The sequence below is a fragment of the Nerophis ophidion genome, linkage group LG02, assembly GCF_033978795.1.
Source record: "Nerophis ophidion isolate RoL-2023_Sa linkage group LG02, RoL_Noph_v1.0, whole genome shotgun sequence".
NCBI classification, from domain to species: Eukaryota; Metazoa; Chordata; class Actinopteri; order Syngnathiformes; family Syngnathidae; genus Nerophis; species Nerophis ophidion.
The window spans coordinates 39,721,933-39,744,455 of NC_084612.1; the positions used below are offsets into that span (position 1 = coordinate 39,721,933).

At 40.2% G+C, this 22,523-nt stretch overlaps 1 long non-coding RNA gene across 1 annotated transcript; it reads right to left on the reverse strand.

Moving 5' to 3' along the window:
- Positions 1–1,076: 1,076 nt before the first annotated feature.
- LOC133570042 (uncharacterized) lies at positions 1,077–5,393 on the reverse strand. Its single transcript, XR_009810034.1, has 3 exons — positions 5,331–5,393; positions 1,249–1,373; positions 1,077–1,192 (listed from the first exon to the last, which is right to left on the reverse strand). It is a non-coding gene; the product is annotated as an uncharacterized LOC133570042 (long non-coding RNA).
- Positions 5,394–22,523: the final 17,130 nt, after the last annotated feature.

A 22,523-nucleotide genomic window follows, 5' to 3' on the forward strand; every position in this document is an offset into this window, starting at 1 on the left:
TAAACAGTATGTAAAAGTCTGCTAACGCAGCCTGATTATTCCCTGTCACCGAGATTCCGCAACCAGAAAGTGGTACAACGTCTTATAAACTGGTGCGCCTAATGTACGGAATAATGGTTGTGCTTGCCGCCCTTGAAGCTGTTTGGTACATGACATAATGATAAGTGTGAACAGTAGATGACAGTCAGACATAAGAGATACGTGGAGACTGGAAGAAGACGCAAATAAACACCACCAAATCTTCAAATGTTCAATTGAGAATATAGAACATTACACACAGCGCTCAGAAAGCTGTCAAAATATTCTAGTGCGACTTTGGTAAACTATAAAGCCAAACCGCTAAATGGATTTTCGGAGCATTACGGCTACCATACTCAGTCATACTCTTCAACAGACGAGTATTATTATGGTGTATGTATAGGGACCCTAAAAGGCACCTATTAGCAGACATATTTTCTGGTGTTTTGTTTCGCAATATTATGCAAAACCAACTTTTCTTACCTTCTGGTACCTCTGATGTGTATTTGGGAACTGCATAAGTCCTGAAAATTTGTGCAAGTCCGCCATTGTAGTACGTGGCGACACCGTAGTCGATTAGCTTCTTATTTTTCTCTATCTTGTAGTTATGGAGCATTCATCCTCCGCCGTTGTCATTTCTAATACAAAGTAGTTTAAAGTTCATACTTATATATGTCAGTAAATTTTCCATGAAAGCACTTAAACATACCTGCGTAGTGAGTTTACATTATTCACCCAAGGATCTTTGGTTATTAGAGAGTTCCGAACGGACGGTTTTTGAAAGGATACATTTCTGGCTTTATTGCGCCAGTGAGCCATGGATGAGGAGATGATGCTCCGTTATTAATTTAAGTAAAGTCTAAATGTCATTAAAACAGTTAGCGCCATCTTTTGACACGTCTTCCACTCCCATTCTTGCACGCTACACCGCTACAACAAAGATGACGGAGCGAAGATGCTGTCAAAGTGGAGCCACGTAAATAAGACCGCCTACAAAACGGCGTGTGGAAGTCGCTTCCTATCCGTTCCACTATTATACACGGCACAGGAGCCAAGCTTGCAGTTTTTAACAATGTTTTAATGTCCATAGAATTTTTCACAGATTTCTGTACAGCAGTACGTGACTTTTCAGCCGCGTTGGTATCCTCTCTCTTCTCCTGCTTTCGGCCGCCCACTGTTAAAGACAACAAATGATTAGATCAACACGTACCACCTGGGAAATCTAATCACCTGTCAGCTGTTTCTCGCCGTTAGCACATGCCCCGCTCCCATCCGATGGTGCTTGTTCTCAGCACCACAGACTGACATTTGCTCCTGCAGGCGCGCTGGCCACACTTCCCTCCACACGGCACATCCTGATCACAAGGAAGTATTTTATATTTAAAATAGAAATTATAATATTAACCCTTTAATGCGCCTTTAATTACGGGGCGCCTTTTGTATGACAATAGACCTGAATAGACCCGCTCATCGGCAGTGAGCCTTACAATGCGGTGCGCCCTATGGTCCAGAAAGTACGGTAAATGCTTCTGATTTTCTGTACATTATATGTTTTGCAAATGAATGGTCTTTTAATTGCTGCATGACAATATTTGAACCGTCTCTCCTTATTATTGAAAATGTCATATTCAGCCTGCTAACCATTCTGTAATTGAGGACTCAACCATAAAAAAATATTTACACAATATTTCAGCAAGCCAAAAAAATCCCTTCGCCACATATTCCTCAACTGATGTACTAGCATTTGTTTAGGTGCAAATATCGCAGAACAACATTACAATACATCTTTGACAAAGCATGATCATAATGTAACACATTTTTATTTTGTAATTGTAGTTAAACTAAATGTATAACGCAGCGTTTTTTGTTTTTTTTGGGAAATTGAAATGAAAACGTTTTTTGGGGAAATTTTTTAATGTGTGATTGACTGTTTGCAATAAAAAAAAAAGTCTCCTTTCGACATCCTGTGAACTGTCTTTCATTGCTGTTGCACTTTTATGTCAACTTACTTACTAAATCAGTCACAGTAACAATGTAAATGTTATGTTATCACCGTACCTAAACTTAAATCTAACACGGAAGTGATGCAACACCCACCCAGCAGGTGTTTGCTGCAGAGATGTCGTACCGTTTTACGGCGAAAAATAGTAAATTCTTGTTGGCTGAACAACTTGCCATTGCTTTGAACCTGATATTTCCATAATGCAGCCTTTTCTTTGTCCATTTCTTTACCGCATGTGGCTCATCAGTAGCAAGTGAACTGCTGCCAAGTTCCCTCTGCTACGGCACGGCCCGAGGGTCAAAAAAGAAAGTGTTAATCGTCCATTAAAAAAATGTGTGTCCTTATTTAAATTTATAGTTAACATGTTTTTATTGAGTTAACTTTGACAGTTAAAATCAATCATTTTTGTGGCAATAATAATCTGTGTTTGGAAAATGGATGATGTTTCATAATAACAGTGTTGCTAACAGCGTTAGATTTTATAGTAATGAGTATTCTAATTGATTTCATTTATGTACGGTATAACGCTGTTACCGATACGTTTGAAGTAACTTGACCCGCTACTTTTGATGTGGACAAGACAGCTTTAGATTCCCAGCAAGTACACTTCAGGAAGTGGCTCTCTGCAAGTGGCAGCCCACGCACACACACACACGCACATGCGCACACACACACACGCACACACGCACACACACACACACACGCTACTACACTTGTGGGGGAATAATGAATATTTAATAAAGTGACATTCACCAACAAAGATTATCCTACAATTTCCCTTTTGTGGACAAGGAGAAACACAGCCACTGACTCTCGTTTGATCGCTTTATGAACTATCAGTGAAAACATTCCACAAGTGCTGCTGTCAACATTCTTCTTCCAGTCCGCAGACTACTAATGCTCAGCTACAACAGCCAATGAGTGAGCCCTGGCTGACTTACGCTTCACTTGCCAACAGGCGCCGCCTTTTACAAGCACTCTTCTCTCATGAAATGTCTCTCAAATGCAAACACCAGATATATGGATGTTTTAAAAAAGTAATACAAAAAAGTAACATTAATAATTATAACTAATGAAAAATAGTTCTGTTAGTAGATTGTCCCTCTTTTGGACGTTGTGAAGGGTTCTGGAACCTATCCTAGCTGCGCTCGGGATGAAGGCGGAGAACACCCTGGACAAGTCGCCACCTCATCGCAGGGCAAACACAGATAGACAGACAACATTCACACTATAGGGCCAACTTAGTGTTGCCAATCAACCTATCCCCAGGTGCATGTCTTTGGCAGTGGGAGGAAGCCGGAGTACGCGGGAGGGAACCCACGCAGTCACAGGGACAACATGCAAATGCCACACAAAAAGACCCCGAGCCCGGGGATCGAACCCAGGACATTCTTATTGTGAGGCACACTAACTAACCCCTGTTCCAACCTAACTATACTTAATTAGTTTTTTTAAGTAGTTTTCCTAACACTGATAACTTACTACCTTATGTAAAACTAGGAGATTTAAAAGTCTTGATACTCATCTTCCGAATCGTGATCATTTTGTTTTCTTGGATTTTCCATAAAGAGGTTTAGGTCGGACTAAGACAAGACTTAGATTCATCAGTCAGGAATGGTATAATTTATACAGTATATGTTCCAATGAAGTAACGTGTTCTTTAAAGATAGTAGTAATACAGAATACCGCTTGCCACAAACGTCTTACAGCTTGACTTGTTTGACTCCAATATGTTTTAACAGCTTCTATATTTGTATGAATTTAGTTGTAACATGTATTGGTGATGCTGTGTTTTGCTCTTGGTCCTGATGTTGGGGATTTGAGGATAGTCATGGCTTCATTGGGGTTTCAGCCACACAGCGGGAAGAAGATAAAAAGGGAGGCTTTGGAGAAAGAAAAAAAAAAATCACAGAGCATTAAAAAGCAAATCTACTGCGGGGGGCGGAGGAGGGATCCGCCGACAGCTTAAGAGATCCAAGACGATTAAAGGGTCAGTGGTCATAGTCTGCAGGTTGAATGTATGTGATGCTGCTCACCTTGGTGCACAAGAGACGCTGCCAACACGGAGGTCCCAAAAGCAATAATACACTGGAGACATTTTGAAGGTAGATCCAAGGTTACAGGAGATGTTGACCATGGTTCACCAATATCTTTTGACTTTTACACTCATTTTAACTTGTGTTTTTTACTGTGAGCATCTATTCAGTTGTACATATTACATAAATCACTCTATAAATGCATCCAAAAAGCGCCAACAGTACTCCATTTACATTTTGTGACCTTAATGTTTAACTAGTTTTATAAATATTCTTATTAAAAACACTTGCGCATTATTTTTAACCGCGCCATGTTACAGAGCGCTAACTAGCTTGTGCAGCTGCAGGTGTTGTCATACTGAGCTGCTGCATCTCAGTCGCTTCTGAGTTGGTAAAAGTTAATTATTGATGATGAATCATGTGTCCCACTTATATAATTTAAGGCTACGCTCATAAGCCGAGACGTTGGGTATCTGTGACATTCAACTTGTACCTGGAAATGGCAAGACATACACGAAAAGACACTCTACTGCAGAACAGAACACTTTTTTTATCTGTTTGTGTGAATCATGATGAATTCTTTATCTAAATAGCATTATATAAACATTCAATCAGTCGGCATTCAAGTGAGAGCAGACGTTGTACAGTACATGACCATTTTATTTTGTTTATTGTTTCTCATCAAGTTTGTCACGATTAGTTGTAGTTGTTAAAGGAAAATGGAACTTTGTGATGCGCCAAAATATGCTTAAAATAAGCAAAATACGTAAGCATCAAATCTTATTATGACTTTGCTTGTTACTACATTACATACATACTTCCAGCATGTATATAACACGTTGATGAAGATGTTTGAATGTTTTTTAGAGTGATTTATTGACTCCATTGCCAACTAAAATTAATTAACATTTTACAAGTAAGAATTAATTTTAAAAAACATATGTGCTTTTCATACATAAGGATTTTGAATGGTAGACAAAATTCCAAAAACAGTATAATTACCTTTTAATGATATGTGAGAGAGAAATAGCTCAAATATGTCAACCTATCGCATCAGTCATCCCATTTAGCACAGGAAGACGTAACAGTTCAAAAACATCTTTAATTATCCAAATAATGGCGAGAACAGAAAACACTGACACTGGGTGGAGGAACCTGTGCCACAAATATACAAAGGAAACAAAGTACAAAATAAACTGGCCGTAGGAAGGTGGGCAAAAACGCTGAGCACAAAAACAAAGTAACAAATTAAACAGCAAAGAGAAAATACTTACTTGCTCGAGACTTGGCAGGAAGAAGGTTGGCGTGGTCTGCACTCTGGAGGAAATGAAGGAAAGAACCAGCAAAGGACAGGTGTGTGCTATCACTTTAAATAGGGTGTGATGATTAGTACCAGGTGTGCTCCAGCCTTCCATGACAACTGTGGAGAGAGAGACAATAGAGAACACAGCGGCTGCAGGGTGGCCAGGAAAAACACAAAGAAACAGGAATGAGACAGTACCCCTCCTTCCCCCCCTTAATGGATCGTAGGAGGCCACAGGCTTAAGGAGGGAGATGTGGAACACTGGATGGATCTTGAGCGATTCGGGAAGGCGGAGCTGGAACGAGGTGGAACAAATTATGCGTTTGATAGTGTAAGGTCCAATAAAAAACTTGGCTGGAGTTTACGAGTGGAAGACGTTTTTGTCCTGGTCTATATTCTGGTGCATGGAGACACTGCTGATTGCATTCTGAAGTGTGGGATAATGCAGCTAGAGTGTTGCGCCAGGCCAGCCGAGCGCAGCAAAGATGGGTTGTGACAGACGGCACAGCGGACTCAGTGGTAGGCAGGCAGTTGAAAACAATAAGCGGTGTGGAAAGGTGAGACCCCTGTGGCAGAACTAACAAAAGAGTTGTGGGCATACTCAATAGAGAGTAGGTTGAAAAACCAGGACTCATGGTGGCCTCCAAGTCTTCGTTGGCTCACTCTGTCTGGTTGTTGGACTGGGGATGGAAGAAAGAGTGGCAGAAGCTCCTAAGATTTGCAAAGAGCTTTCCAAACGGAAACATGTACAGTCCAAGCTGTCAAGAAGCATCTCAGTAATAAATAAAGCAAAGCAGGTTCTGGATCACAAATCACTCCACATCCTCTACTGTTCATTAGTTTTACCATACTTAACCTACTGTGTGGAAGTCTGGGGGAATAATTATAAAAGCTCATTAAAAACTCAATCACTATACTTCAGAAAACAGCTGTACGCATCATCAACAAGGTTGGATATCTGGACCATACTCATTCACTATTCTTACAGTGTGAAGTGAAGTGATTTATATTTATATAGCGCTTTTCTCAAGTGACTCAAAGCGCTTTACATAGTGACACCCAATATCTAAGTTTCATTTAAACCAGTGTGGGTGGCACTGGGAGCAGGTGGGTAAAGCGTCTTGCCCAAGGACACAACAGCAGTAACTAGGATGGCACAAGCGGGAATCGAACCTGCAACCCTCAAGTTGCTGGCACGGCCACTCTACCGCCCCAGTCTAGAATATTGAAATTTAATGATATTATTTTGTATAAAACTGCACAGATAATGTATAAAGCCAAAATAAATAAACTCCCAGGAAGCATTCAAAAATTGTTCAGCACATAAGAGGGGGATTATAATTTAAGGGGGAATTTAAATTTCAAAATGTTTAGTTATAGAACGGCCATCAAAAGTTTTTGTATTTCAATCTGTGGAGTGAAACTATGGAATGGTTTGAATGTGGGGTTAAAGTAATGTCCTAACATAAACCAGTTTAAAAAAAATTATAGGTACATGGTATTCCAGAGGTACAGAGATGAAGAAGGGTTTTGATATTGGGTTTCTTGTGTTACAAAAGAGTTTGGGGCTGCCCATTGAGGCACTGGTACTGCTGTTTTGGCATGATACCATTTCCATGAGCACTTGTGGTAATGGTGTGGCTATGTGTGTGTGTAGTGTGCATATGTATGTATATATTTATCATTTATGTGTATACAAGTTCATTAAGTTTATACATAGACTGAATAGGTAGTTCTATAGTAGAGTAATTTATGATTTAAAGAAAAGGGGTGGGATTAAATAAGTATACTTCTTCTCACTCCTTTTCAAATATGTAAGAAAAAAAAAAGAAAAAAAAGAGAAAGTCCAATGATCTTTTGTTTGTGTTTTTGTTTTTTTATTCTCAGTTTTTTTTTCATTTGGTTATAATGGCTGTTAACGCTATAGCACTGTGTGGGTCATGCTTGCTCTTGATTTTTTTTGCATATTTGAAATGAAAATATATCAATCAAAATAAGATGTGAATTGGGAGCCCCTGTAGGAGACCACAGCGGTGGGAATACATGAAGCCTGTAGATGCGTTGCACCAATAATTTAGCGGTCTCCAAGGAAGTTGGAAGCTTGGGTAAAGCAGCAAAGTGGACCATCTTGGAGAACCAATCCAATCCAGCACCAATCCACCATGGTCAGAACCATGGTGTTGCCATTAGAGTGTGGAAGTCCTGTTAGAAAGTCCTATGCAACGTGTGACCAGGGACGAGATGGAATAGGAAAAGGCCTAAGTAGTCCTGCAGGCGCCTGATGAGAAGATTTATGGGCACAGACCAAACGAGCTGCTACAAACTTCTTGGTATTGGTCCTCAAGGAAGGCCCCCAAAAACGCTGCGCCAGTAGGAAAACGGTCCGATTCAACCCAGGGTGACAAGACAGTTTTGAGCTGTGCGCCCACACCTGCACGTTGGGGCTGAGCTCAGGAGCGATAAATAGCCGACCAGCAGGACAGGTGGCTGGAGCCGGGGAGATGCTTAACGCCTTCTCTACCTCTTTCTCGATGTCCCATTGTAGACCTCCAAGGATCCGAGACTGTGGAACAATAGTCTCTGAGGGTGTGCAGTCTGCCACAGTGGAATACATTCTAGACAGGGCATCAGGCTTGCCGTTCTTTAAGCCGGGGCAGGATGTCAGTGTACAGTTGAATCTGGAGAGGAATAGAGTCGACCGTGCCTGTCTAGGGTTCCGTCTCTGGGCGGAGAGCAGGTATACCAGGTTTTTATGGTCCGCAACTATGGGAAATGGTGGTTCCGAGCCCTCCAGATAGTGCCTCCAGTCCTGCAGAGTTAATATGACAGCCAGTAGTTCCCGATTACCTATATTCTAGTGTCTTTCTGCCGGAGTCAGGTGACGGGAGAAGAAGGGGCAGAGGTAAAGTTCGCCACTGGTGGGATTGCGCTGGAAGAGGACGACCCCAATGCCAGAATCAGATGCATCAACCTCGACAAAAAAAGGAGAGGCAGGATGAGGATGAGCAAGGATTGGAGCAGTGTTAAAAATATATTTTTGGTTGAAAAATGCTTTGTCAGCTTCTGGAATCCATCTAAACTTGATCTTAGTATATGTGAACAATGCGAGCGGCTGAGCGACTCGGCTGTAATCGCAAATAAATCACTGATAAAAATGAGCAAAACCTAAGAATCTTTGCAGAAGCTTTCTAGATGTAAGAAAAGGCCAGTCCACCGTGGCTTGGATCTCAGCCAGATCGGGTTTAAACTGATCTTTTTCCACAATGTATCCCAAAAAAGAGATGGATGACGCATGGAATTAGCATTTCTCGGCTGTTTCAAATAACTAATTGTAGGGCAATCTTTGGAGGGCAAGATGTACTTGCTGAGAACGTTCCTACAGCGCCAGTGAAAAAATAAGAATGTTGTCTAAATAAACGAAAACAAATGGACCCAGCATGTCGCACAGCGTATTGTTAATCAAAGACTGGAAAACGGCTGGAGCACTGGTGAGACCAAAAGGAATCACCAAATACTCAAAATGACCCAGGGGTGTCTTCCATTTGTTTCCCTCCCCAATGTGCACTAAATGTTAAATGGTTGTACTTGTATAGCGCTTTTCTACCCCTTTTTTTAAAGAGCCCAAAGCGCTTTGACAGTATTTCCACATTCACCAAGTCACACACACATTTACACACTGATGGCAGGAGCTGCCATGCAAGGGGCTAACCTAGGACCCATCAGGAGCAAGGGTGAAGTGTCTTGCTCAAGGACACAACGGACGTGACTAGGATGGTAGAAGGTGGGGATTGAACCAGTAACCCTCAGATTGCTGGCACGGCCAATCTCCCAACTTCGCTACGCCGTCTGTTATGCGTTGCCAAGGTCTAACTTGGTAAATAAAACTTAGCTTGATGAGTAGCACTGAATGCCGAATCTAGCAGAGGTAGAGGATCCTTATTTTTGACATTGATCTCATTTAATATCCTGGACTTGGAGAAGGCATTCGACCGTGTCCCTCGGGAAATCCTGTGGGGAGTGCTTAGAGAGTATGGGGTACCGGACTGTCTTATTGTGGCGGTCCGCTCCCTGTACTATCAGTGCCAGAGCTTGGTCCGCATTGCCGGCAGTAAGTCGAACACATTTCCAGTGAGGGTTGGACTCCGCCAAGGCTGTCCTTTGTCACAGATTCTGTTCATAACTTTTATGGACAGAATTTCTAGGCGCAGTGAAGGCGTTGAGGGGTTCCGGTTTGGTGACCGCAGGATTAGGTCTCTGCTTTTTGCAGATGATGTGGTCCTGATGGCTTCATCTGACCGGGATCTTCAGCTCTCACTGGATCTGTTCGCAGCCGAGTGTGAAGCGACCGGAATGAGAATCAGCACCTCCAAGTCCGAGTCCATGGTTCTCGCCCGGAAAAGGAGACCCTTCCCCAAGTGGAGGAGTTCAAGTACCTAGGAGTCTTGTTCACGAGTGGGGGAAGAGTGGATCGTGAGATCGACAGGCGGATCGGTGCAGCGTCTTCAGTAAAGCGGACGTTGTACCGATCCGTTGTGGTGAAGAAGGAGCTGAGCCGGAAGGCAAAGCTCTCAATTTACCGGTCGATATACGTTCCCATCCTCACCTATGGTCATGAGCTTTGGGTCATGACCGAAAGGATAAGATCACGGGTACAAGCGGCCGAAATGCGTTTCCTCCACCGAGTGGCGGGGCTCTCCCTTAGAGATAGGGTGAGAAGCTCTGCCATCCAGGAGGAACTCAAAGTAAAGCCGCTGCTCCTCCACATCGAGAGGAGCCAGATGAGGTGGTTCGGGCATCTGGTCAGGATGCCACCCGAACGCCTCCCTAGGGAGGTGTTTAGGGCACGTCCAACTGGTAGGAGGCCATGGGGAAGACCCAGGACACGTTGGGAAGACTATGTCTCCCGGCTGGCCTGGGAACGCCTCGGGATCCCCCGGGAAGAGCTAGACAAAGTGGCTGGGGAGAGGGAAGTCTGGGTTTCCCTGCTTAGCCTGTTGCCCCCGCGACCCGACCTCGGATAAGCGGAAGAAGATGGATGGATGGATCTCATTTAATACACAATACTAAATACATGGTATAAGAGATGTATCCTTCTCGACAAAAAAAACTCCTGGGGCTACATCAAGGACCTCATGCTAAGGCTGAGAAATAATATAAAGTCATGATGATGGTCCTTTAGCAACTGGGAGGATATGGATACAGCAATCATATGGCCGATGTAGAGGAAGGGAGAGTTTGTGATCACAATTAAATACCTCCTGGAGGTCATGATAGGCAGAGGGCACATTAACTAAATCAATGGAATCAGGCTGGAATTCTGTGGGAACCACGACATGTGGACATAGACTCGCAAAACATAGGCAGAGAGAATGGCAAAGGACACTCCAGTTGCCAATAGACAGCTTGTTCCAATTTATTTGTGGGTTATGCATTGCTAGCCAGGTGAGCCTAAAGGACAACGGGAGCAGAACGAGATGGAATGACAAAAAAACGTCATTCTTCGACATGATTATCTGACATACAAATAGTGAGCGGTTCGGTTTGAAACTGCACGTTAGCCAGGAACAAAACACAATGACATTGGGTGGAGGAACCGGTGCCACGAAAAAAACAAAGGGAACAAAGTACATCAGGAAGAAGGTTGGCATGGTCTGGAGTCATGGAGGAAATGAAGGAAAAAACCAGCAAAGGACAGGTGTGTGCTATCACTGTAAGTAGGGTGTGATGATTTCTGCCAGGTGTGTTCATGCCTTCACGGGCTGCCATGACAACTAGGGAGGGATAGAGAGAGAGAACAGAGCGGGTAAAGGGAGGCCAGGAAAAGCACAAAGGAGAAAAACAGGAAATGTGTCAGGCGGAGTAGATTAATAATTACAAAAGACTTTGGAGCAGGGGCAGCACGGTGGACAGGGATTAGTGCATGTGCCACACAATACAAAGGTTCTTGGTTCAATCTTTCTGTGTGAAGTTTGCAAGTTCTCACAGTGACAGCGTGGGTTCCCTCCAGGTACTCCGACTTCCTCCCACCTCCAAAGACATGCGCCTGGGGATAGGTTGATTGGCAACACTAAATTGGCCCTAGTGTGTGAATGTGAGTGTGAATGTTGTCTGTCTATCTGTGTTGGCCCTGTGATGAGGGGGGGACTTGTCCAGGGTGTACTCCGCTTTCCGCCCGAATGCAGCTGAGATAGGGTCCAGAACCCTTCACAACGTTGAAAAAAGGGATAATCTGTGGAAAATGGATGGAGGAATGGACTTTGGAGCGTGAAAAAGTCACAGGAAAAAACACATTCTGCTTTTGCAGTGTTTTGGACAGAATGTTGTGTCTTTTTATGTATACAAGCACAAATTGGTTTGTAAACAACAATAACAGACTTCAATAAAGGAAAAAAGGAGATTTACCAAAAAATTATTTTTTTGGATGAAGGTACTCATTTTGCTAATAAATTAAAAAACATTTCTCATGCAACAACAATTTTTTGTATATTTTTTTTTTTTTTTGTCAAATTCAGATTAATCTGTTTTGACATTGAATAATTCCTCAGCGAAGCACTCTACTTTGCCACCATGATAACGTCCAAAAAAAACATGATAATCGACGCAAAAAACTCCATACTAACCCACAAGAACAAGCACTGGCCAAAAAAGAGACCTCAACATTTAATGTAACAATGGGAAGCTTCAACGGTGCGAGGAAAAAAAGTTCCTGATTATATGCCTACCAGAACTTTCCACATTCAACAAACGAATTGCGCGCCTATCCTTGTGCCGCCACAGGAATAAAGCACTTTTGTGCAACACTTAAACTGTCATTAAAGTCCAAACTGCATGAATTAGATTAGGCCATTACCCTTATGTAAACCATTCTGTACACGCTGTATACATACAAGCACATTATCATTAAATCTCCTGTAAAGATGAACATGTAGTCCATTTGTATCGTCCTTACACTACCATATTTTAATCCCAGGAACACCACACCTACCGTCAAGTGTGGTGGTGGTAGTATTAGGCGCTGGGCCTGTTTTGCTGCCAATGCAACTGGTCCTTTAAATGGGACAATGAAAAAGGAGGATTACCTCCAAATTCTTCAGGACAACCTAAAATCATCAGCCCGGAGGTTGAGTCTTGGGTGCAGTTGATGTTCCAACCGGACAATGACCCAAAACACACGCCAAAAGTGGTAAAAGAATGGCCAAATCGGGCTACAATTAAGGTTTTAGAATGGCCTTCCAAAAGTCCTGACTTTGGACAATGCTGAAGAAACAAGTCCATGTCAGAAAACCAACAAATTTAGCTGAACTGCACCAATTTTGTCAAGAGGAGTGGTCAAAAATTCAACCAGAAGCTTGTGGATAGTTACCAAAAGCGCCTTATTGCAGTGAGAATCGGGGGTCGAGGATTGGGGGAGGCAGTCCAAAGTCCGGAGGGAGGTCGAGATACACAACTCGAGGACACGAACAGGAAGGGTACTGCGGGAAGCACAAAGGACATGAGATGCGGGAAAACAAGGAGGACAGGAAGAGCCAGTACACAGGAGGGAAGCTAGAGACGGAATGCTTACTGCGAAGAGTTAACAACGTTCCGGCGTAGGCTCCAAGGGTCCACCGGTCTTTGTGCTGCAGTCTTGATTAACATCAGGTGCGCTGATCACTGCAGCTTCGTCTTTGCATGGGCGTAATGTGCCTGGCATGTGCAGGGGCGTGTCCTGGCATGCTGCCAACATCAGTGCTGGAGGAACTTGCTGCAGGAGAATCGCGGGTTCGAGACCGCGCTGTGAAAATATCACTGAAAAGAAAACCGGTTTTGTTGAATGAAATTCTACACTGTAAAAAAACAATTCTGTAAAAAAAACGGTCATTTACTGGCAGCTACGGCTGCCAAAAGAAAACCATTAAAATTAAAGTAAAACATTGTAAACCAAATAATTATCAAAAACTTTATGTTTACAGAAATTTTCATGAAACGTTTTGCGGAAAAATATCGTTATTTTACAGATTTTTAGTAAATTATTAAGATCAACCACCTTTAATAAAGTGACGATGGAAACAGTTCTGCAGAAAAATACCTTTATTTTACAGAGTTTTTCCAAATTATTACAATCAACCAACTTCAATGAAGTGACAATGCTGGCATTTCCACTGAAAAATATCATTATTTTACAGATTTTTTCTGAATTGTTAAGATCAGGGGTCTCAAACTCAATTTACCTGGGGGCCACTGGATTCAGAAACTACCTGAAAAGTGGATTCACCTTCTATGAATGGCTATCCCGACCTAGCAACATACTTGCCAATCCTCCCAATTTTACCGAGAGACTTCCTGTGACCCTCGCGAAGGATTGTCCCGATGTTCGACAGGACAAACATTTTAAGGACGTGCCGTGACAGCACTGCCTTCATCGTACTAGACAACCTTTCGTCCCATTCGCTCATTCACCGTACAAACAGCGTGCCAACTGAAACGCATGAGACTGCACGACATACTTGATCAACAGCCATACAGGTCACACTGAGTGTGGCTGTACAAACAAATTTAACACTGTTACAAATATGCGCCACATTGTGAACCCACATCAAACAAGAAAGACAATCACATTTCGGGAGAACATCCGCACTGTAACACAACATAAACACAAAAGAACAAATACCCACAATCCCATGCAGCGCTACTCTTCCGGGCTACACCCCCGCCACCACCCTGCATCACCGCCCCCCTCCGTGCGTCGGTTGAGGTGGGAGGGGTTGGTGGTTGCGGGGGTGTAGCCCGGAAGAGTAGCGCTGCATGGGATTGTGGGTATTTGATCTTTTGTGTTTATGTTGTGTTACGGTGAAGATGTTCTCCCGAAATGTGTTTGTCATTCTTGTTTGATGTGGGTTCACAGTGTGGCGTATATTTGTAACAGTGTTAAAGTTGTACGGCCACCGTCAGTGTGACTTGTATGGCTGTTGGCTGTTGATCAAGTACAGTGTGTCTTGCAGTCACCAACGTGTGTCATATTACAGAGAAAAATGTTAAATTGTTAGTATGAGCATAAACTTTTATATTACAGGCTGAATATATTTTTCAACTTGAATATAATAATGCATATAAATATTAAAGAAATAAGATTTACCTTAAAATTACATATAAAACTGTTAGATTGTTAGTATAGACACAGACTTTTATATAACAAGTTACATATTAAATGAAAGTTAATTACTGTAATTTTACATAAATTTGAAAGTAATTTGAGAAAACAGAAAATGATATGTATAACTAATTTGGTATTTTTCTGTAAAAAAAATTGAAATATACATAGTTTGTCACTACTGGCATATTACTTAAAATAACAGGCGGTTTGTTTATTTTCAGATAATGTCTTCAATTTTACAGTTTTATAACCTATTTTTAAAAAAATAGAAAAATTACAGTAGAAATTTTGAGTAAATTAACCATAAAAATAGGATTTTTTTTTTTACAGTGTACCCAAGCATTTAATAAAGACAAATACAAATAAGGCAACAAGAGAAGTATCCTACACTTCTGTTATCTAAAGTAAATCTGTATAGCAGATTTGGGCATCTACATCTACAATATGATTTGACTCAGTGGAAGAACGGGACAGATTTAAAACTAATAAAATACAACGAAAACATTTTTGGGGGGGAAAACCGATTTTTGATTTTTTTTTTTATCGATGAAGAATCGTTACAAATGAGAAACGCCATTCATTTGAAAATCTTTTTATTTAATTTTTTTGATACCTCTACAGAACATCATTCTCCCAATCCTGCCTTACAATCACAGTGTGCTGAGATGACATTATATTGTTTATCCGTGATTATCCAGGGTGTCAAACTTGGGTCGGATCATTTCTGAGAGTGCATTACTCTTGCCTGGCTTAACAACCATGTCTGCTGAGTTTATAGAGATGAACACAAATGTCACAAACCCATCCACAAACAAAGTGGTAATAGCGTTCTAAACTCTTATCATTTTGAAAGTCCTTCAAGGTGTAAAATGGGCTCGGTTGAAAAATTAAGGAGTTCAGAAAGTAGGTTACGATACTTTGGGAGGATGTCGAGGTTCTCTGCTCCACTCAGACCCATTCTAAACTAAGCTGGCTAAGGTTATCCAGGATACATCCCACATAACCGTATCCTTGTCCCAACAAACACAACGCCACCGTTCAAGAACCCCACCCCCTCCGTCCGCATGCGCGGAAAAAAAATGCAAGACTTTGTAATAGACAAAAATGATGGCTAATTTTGGACAAATGAGAATTCACAAGCTTATCTTTTTTAACCTGAACATACGGGAGATGAACTGCTGCTTATAGAACAGGGGTCTCAGACACGCGGCCCGCGAGTCGTTATTTTGCGGCGCCAACCTTAATATGAAAGTTTAATGTTAGGGCGGCCCGCAAGTTTTATATGAATGGTGCTTGACAGCGTTGTGTTATTTTAAGTCAAAAATGGCTCTTTCAATGTTCTGGGTTGCCTACCCCTGCGTTAGTGGAAAAGCGGCAAATGAGTGAAAGCGACAGAGACGTTGCCATGTAGACGAGGGTTTTCTTACGTGCCTGCCTGCAGTCACACCACGACACCTGTCCGTGAGTAATAACAGTACCCGATAACCTGGACCAATTCAAACCATTATTTGTTTTTTTTATTGTTTAATTTGCATTGCCTCACACAATGAACACTACATATATTTCTATATGACGCCAAAAACACTCCAGGAGCTGTCACTTTTTTGCGTTCGCTATCCCGGTACTTTCCCGGCTATTATCCGCCGACCGCCGTGTTGCTGTAGGGAGGAAAAACAGAACGACACACATTGCGGAAATAACATTATTCTCCGTGTGTCAGATAAATACAAATATATTCCACAACCCCAAACATGTCTTTTTCGAAGCCTGCTGTGAAGAAAAGGGTTAGTGATGTGCAAAGACAATTCCTGGAAAAGTGGGAGATGCAATATTTATTTATTTGCACAGAGAAAGTTGCGGTGCACAAGGAATACAATTTGAAACGTCATTATACAACTAGACATGCTGAAGAGCAGAGGTGGGTAGTAACACGCTACATTTACTCTGTTACATCTACTTGAGTAACTTTTGGGATAAATTGTACTTCTAAGAGTAGTTTTAATGCAACATACTTTTACTTTTACTTGAGTATATTTATAGAGAAGAAACGCTACTTTTACTCTGCTCCATTTATCTACATTCAGCTCGCTACGAGCTAACAATTTTTATCGATCCGTTAATGCAGTGGTCCCCAACCTTTTTGTAGCTGCGGAACGGTCAACGCGTGAAAATTTGTCCCACGAACCAGGGAGGGGGATGTTTTTTTTTGTTCGTTTGTTTTTTCATAAACAAATACAATCATGTGTGATTACGGACTGTATCCCTGCAGACTGTATTGATCTATATTGATATATAGTGTATATATTGTGTTTTTTTATGTTGATTTAATAATAACAAAAAACTAAATTTTTTTATTTTTATTTTCTTTTAATTTCCCCCCGGTGGTTGGGGACCACTGTGTTAACGCACGCATTGTTTTGGTTTGTCAGACAGACCTTCAAAGTAGGATCTATCACATGCCTGCGTTTCACCAATCAAATGCACTCACTGGTGACGTTTGACTCCGTTTCACCAATCAAACAGAACCAGGCGGTCACATGATTAACTGCACATTTTTTTATTTTTTTTTGTAAAACCTTTATTTATAAATTTCAACATTTACAAACAGTTGAAAAAAAAATCAAAGTAAGTACAGAAACAGTACAAAACAGTATAAAAAACGTACAAAACAGCGCCAGGGGGTTGTAAATTCAAAGTAACTAAAATTGAATGTAAAAAAATATATATATATAAAATAAACCAAGTGCAAAGCCATATGCTCACTCGATCTCAGTAAATAACTTAAATTTGGAACACAGCATCATCGTTTTCACAGCTTTTTGGTTGTTAGAGGTAGAGTGTTTTAATGTAGAGTTCTAAATCTTTTTTAAAGGCACAAAAAACAGGTTGGGTATTGAGAAACTTACATTTATGAATATAAAACTTAGCCAATAGTATAATGAGGTTGCAAAGGTAAAATTCATTTTCAATTTTTTTTTTAATACAGGGTAAAACAAAATATATATCATTTAATATATATTATTGTTTTAGTTGCTTAAGAGATATTCCTGGCTCTGAATTTGTTCATTGCTATTTTTATGTTTTTGTGCATTACTTGTTGCCGTCATCATTAAAGGAACAGGTTGCTCATCAGTTACTCAGTACTCAAGTAGTTTTTTCACAATATACTTTTTACTTTTACTCAAGTAAATATTTGGGTGACTACTCCTTACTTTTACTTGAGTAATAACCCTCTAAAGTAACAGTACTCTTACTTGAGTACAATTTCTGGCTACTCTACCTACCTCTGCTGAGGAGTATGCAACATTTCCTTAATAAATCTTTTCTTGCGGCCCAGCATCACCCAGACTGTGCGTCCAGTGGCCCCCAGGTAAATTGAGATTGAGACCCCTGTTATAGAAGCAAGCACGAAGAGAGGGTGAAACGTTGGAGCAAACAAAAGCCGAGAGAGATAGATGGATAGATAGATAGTACTTTATTGATTCCTTCAGGAGAGTTCCTTCAGGAAAATTAAAATTCCAGCAGCAGTGTACAGAGTTGAGATCAATTTAAAAAATAAAAAAAAAGTAAATAATGGGGGCTGGCGTAACTTGACGCTGTAAATGTGGGACTTGGAGCAAAGCTATTCCAATAGAAATGACGTGCTTACCCAAAGTCAAAGAGGAAAAAACTTCCTGGGCCAATTGAACCAAACAAATAATTGTCCATCGAGTGAGTCACTCTAATATTGATCATGAAACACACAGCACTTCATGCGTGTTGTTACGACTGCATACGCTGTCAAGCTAGCTGTTTATAAACAAAACATGAAATATGGGCTAATCCTTTACAGATACTGTATTATGATTGCTGATGTTTTTCAGTCCGTACACATTGGTGTCCCATCACTTTGTGTTGTATATTAAAAACTAAATGGCCATTTAACTGCTAACGCAGAAGCTAACTTGCAGCCAATGCCGTAGCATGCCGTCGCAAGGCGATATTTTAATACACTAGAAAAAGGGTTCCTCAATATTCGCTTTTACAAAAACAATGTCGCTAGAATTTGGTTATTATACAGGTTACATAACGCAAATGAAGTATGGTTGGCGGTTTTTGGATGCATTTTCAAAGTGATTTAGAGGCATAATGGATTGCTTCTATCAGCTGCATTGCTGGAACAAGCCGATTTTTACAAATTAGAATGTAGAATTAAAAAAAAACATTTTCTCTTCTTGTCTTTCATAAGAATTGTGATCGATTGGCAAATTTCTAGAAAAAAAAAAAGGGGGAGAAATAAAAAGGGTTATTTTGAATTGGAAAAACAAATACATCATCAAATGGCTCTGATACGTCAAAAGGCATTAATAAATCAAGTTATTTTCAAATACTTCTATAACTGATAACAGTTGTTCAGCCGAGATATGTTTATTTCAAAATTACATGTACAGCCCCAAAATCTTGTTATAGTTTTCAATTTTGATGTCCCGCCCTCTACCGTCTGACTAATTAGAAAGTCTGTGAGTGTGTCACATCCAGGTTGCCAGTTACGCACCACCATCTTCGTCTAACTACTGCCACTTCTAATGTTACTAAACATGTCAGACCTTAGTAAATCTTAAAGGTGTTACGATTCACAACTTATTCATGGCAAAGCCAGTAATACAATAAGGAATCGTATAGGGGATGCTTTTGAAAGATGGAGACGATTGAAGGCGGAGAAGATTTTTTTCATCTGACACCAAACTTAATTTCCTCCTTGATAGGTAAGAAAGGCATTTATGTTTTCTTATTACTTGTAATAAATGGACATTAACATTACGTATGTTAACTATATTGTCCAATACAGTCTATGATCTTGTCTAACAAAGCTAGTGTGTTTGTGCAACGAATGCTTAGCGTGATGGTGCTTCGCTTCTAGTGTAATGCTTAGCGTGCTAGCCTGGTTAATGACACATCGACATACAGGCTAACAGGGGAAATATATGCCTGTTAGCCCGAATGTCGATATGTATTCGTACTGACTGGGAGAAATATATTTTCAACAAAAGAAAAACCTATGCATGTGTCAGTGCCTATTACGCTCTCAGTATGCTGATACGCTGAGGAAATGGGTTGCAACATTGGCACGACTGTCATCATGGCAATGTGAAACATATGGTGACAGCCAAATCACATGATCAAAGAATTATTAATTCTTGTTTGCATATTGTGGACTACATGTACCAAGTTATATGGCAATCTGAAATGTTTGAAACAGTAACCTATAGGCATACCTTGGTAAAATGTCTCCTCTTTAGTTTTGGTTGTACATTAGACTGTTAAGTATGCTGTACTTATTACCACCAGTATAAACCTTGCTCGCGTTGGTTGTAGTTCGTTTTAGTCTTTGTTTTCTGACAGTACTAACCATAACCATATGATTGCCATTTGTTGTGATATTGTATGCAGGCGTGACGTACTTCTTCCTGAAAATAGCCTAATTTCTGTGTAAAATGTGTTGGTTGTAGATGTGTTATTGACAAAAGGCTTCTGTATTCGGCTATTATGGTCCCAGCACCTCAACCTCTAGTAAGAGGCAGTGGATGTTTGAAGTACTTTGGAGTAGCCCAGTCGATCGAGCTGGATCCGGTTGCGTATCTCGCAACCTCAGTCAGGGAGGGGGGATGGGACAACAGAATTTTGACTGTGATTGCAGTACCATTTCTGGTCAGATTTTTACATATGGTTCCTCTGAACATGTAAACCATCAATTTATGAGCACTGTAAAGCACTGTTTCACCACAAGTTATTGTAAACATACGACCACCGAAGGTGGCAGACAAGGCCTCCAGCTACAGTCTACAAGTGTGCTTATCATGGACAAAATCAAAAAGGTTTTGCCCGATCTTGGCAAATTCCTGCTTTTGATTTTTCGAGTAATATTTGTTTCAGTCTCTGGGCTGGGCTTTTATCAACTCTTGGCCAGCAGGTGGTAGGTGCTTTTATTGACTCTAATCTTATTTTCCGGTAAAGTTTGGTTTTCAAAGAATTAAAAAAAAAAAGAAAATCTATCACAATTGCCAATGTGGCGATTTGAGGAAACACAGCTGAAAATAACTGATACACATATCACTGACTCGGTGAGAGGCTATATGCTAAATGTCCATCACAAATCCATTATTTTTGTTAACAAATCTATTATTTGTTTGCAGATCAACTTTTTGTTTGAAAGACTTGCCTGAATTCCATGCAGACAGTGCATGTTCAGTCCCCACTCAGTGACGGAATGAATGTTAAGTGTGAATGGTTGTCTGACTCTTCATGTGCCCTGTAATGTAGGTTTACACGTCATACTGTATGTGGAGTTTGTGTCGTCCCTGTGCATACGTAGGTACCTCCAACATTCCAAAAACGGGTGAATAAGAGACTCTAAATTGTCCATAGGTGGGACTCTTAGTGGACCAGTAACTAGCAGAGTGTACCCCACCGCTAACCAAAAGTTAGCTGGGATAAGCTCAAGGTGATATCGACCCTGATCAGAATAATCTGTAAAAAACGGATGGTATATGGATGGACTTTGAGTGATAAAACGAAACCCATGTATGTATTTATTATGTTCTTTAAATTAGAACATAGCCAGAAAACCTTGTTGAGAATAAATGTCCTTAATTCATACAGCAAGTGTGGACAAACTTCTGTTTCTCAACAATTGGTGGCATCAATAAGGTATTCTTTCTCCTGTCTGGTATCACTAGTGTAGACTCAGAGTCTCTCCAGCCAAAAACCTGCTTTAACAAGAAGCCAATTTAACAGGACTTCGATGCTTGTTGGCTCCTGCAGTGGTAATGGATTTCCTCAATGAGTGTTTTTCTTTCTCCAGGTTTCACACTTGTTTTCTTGTTGCACTGCTGGAGCTTCTCTGGGTCAGATTTTTTTTTTGCCAATGACTTTCATTTCTTAAGGTAAGTGATCCGTCACTCCAGTCTGGACCAGCATTGCCTGAAATCTGGCCTCACATTGGCTCACCCCTGCCTAATATTGGACACTTTAATGCAAAATGAAGTAGAACGCTTAAATAGCTTGTCACTCCACCCTTGCATCTCCTGGACTACACGTATACATTAATGAACACACAAAAACACACACAAACCTATCCTATCCACTTGTAAATCTCTCCTTTCCGCCTTTAAATCCCCAACTGGGATTAGTGAACAATGTGTTTTACGGAGTTTTAAAATAGCTGATGATCACACTAATGAGGAAAGAGACATGAAGTAAACATTTGTTTAAATTATATATATATATATATATATATATATATATATATATATATATATATATTTATATATATATATGTATATATATATATATATATATATATATATATATATATATATATATATATATATATATATATATATATATATATATATATATATATATATATATATATATATAAAACAAGTTTCTCTTGCTCTTTTGGGAAACCTGCAAAACTTCCTTGTTTTTTCCCTGACCTAAGGAATATTCTGTTCTACTCAGGTATAGAGCACTGTTCAACAAATAAACAACAGTAACCTTGGCGATATATATATATATATACATATATATATATATATATATATATATATATATATATATATATATAGAAAATTTGTAAGTAAAGGTGGTGACGCTCCAGGGGGAGGGGACTGAGAAGGGGGTGGGTGGGTGGGTGTAAGGATCGGTGTATCTCGCTCAGCCTGTCCTACGCAAAGAGAACACGTTTCCAACGTTTAAGACACCATCGAATGTGAGTATTTGCCCACTTAAGTCAGTGTGTATATATATATATATATATATATATATATATATATATATATATATATATATATATATATATATATATATATATATATATATATATAAATATATATATATATATATATATATATGTATATATATATATATGTATATATTGGGTGATAGTGATATTACACATTATCAGCGCGAATCTTAGTACATAGTTGATCCTTTTGTAGTGGAATGTTAGAAAAATCTTTATTAAGTAAAATTACTCAAAAAACAAGG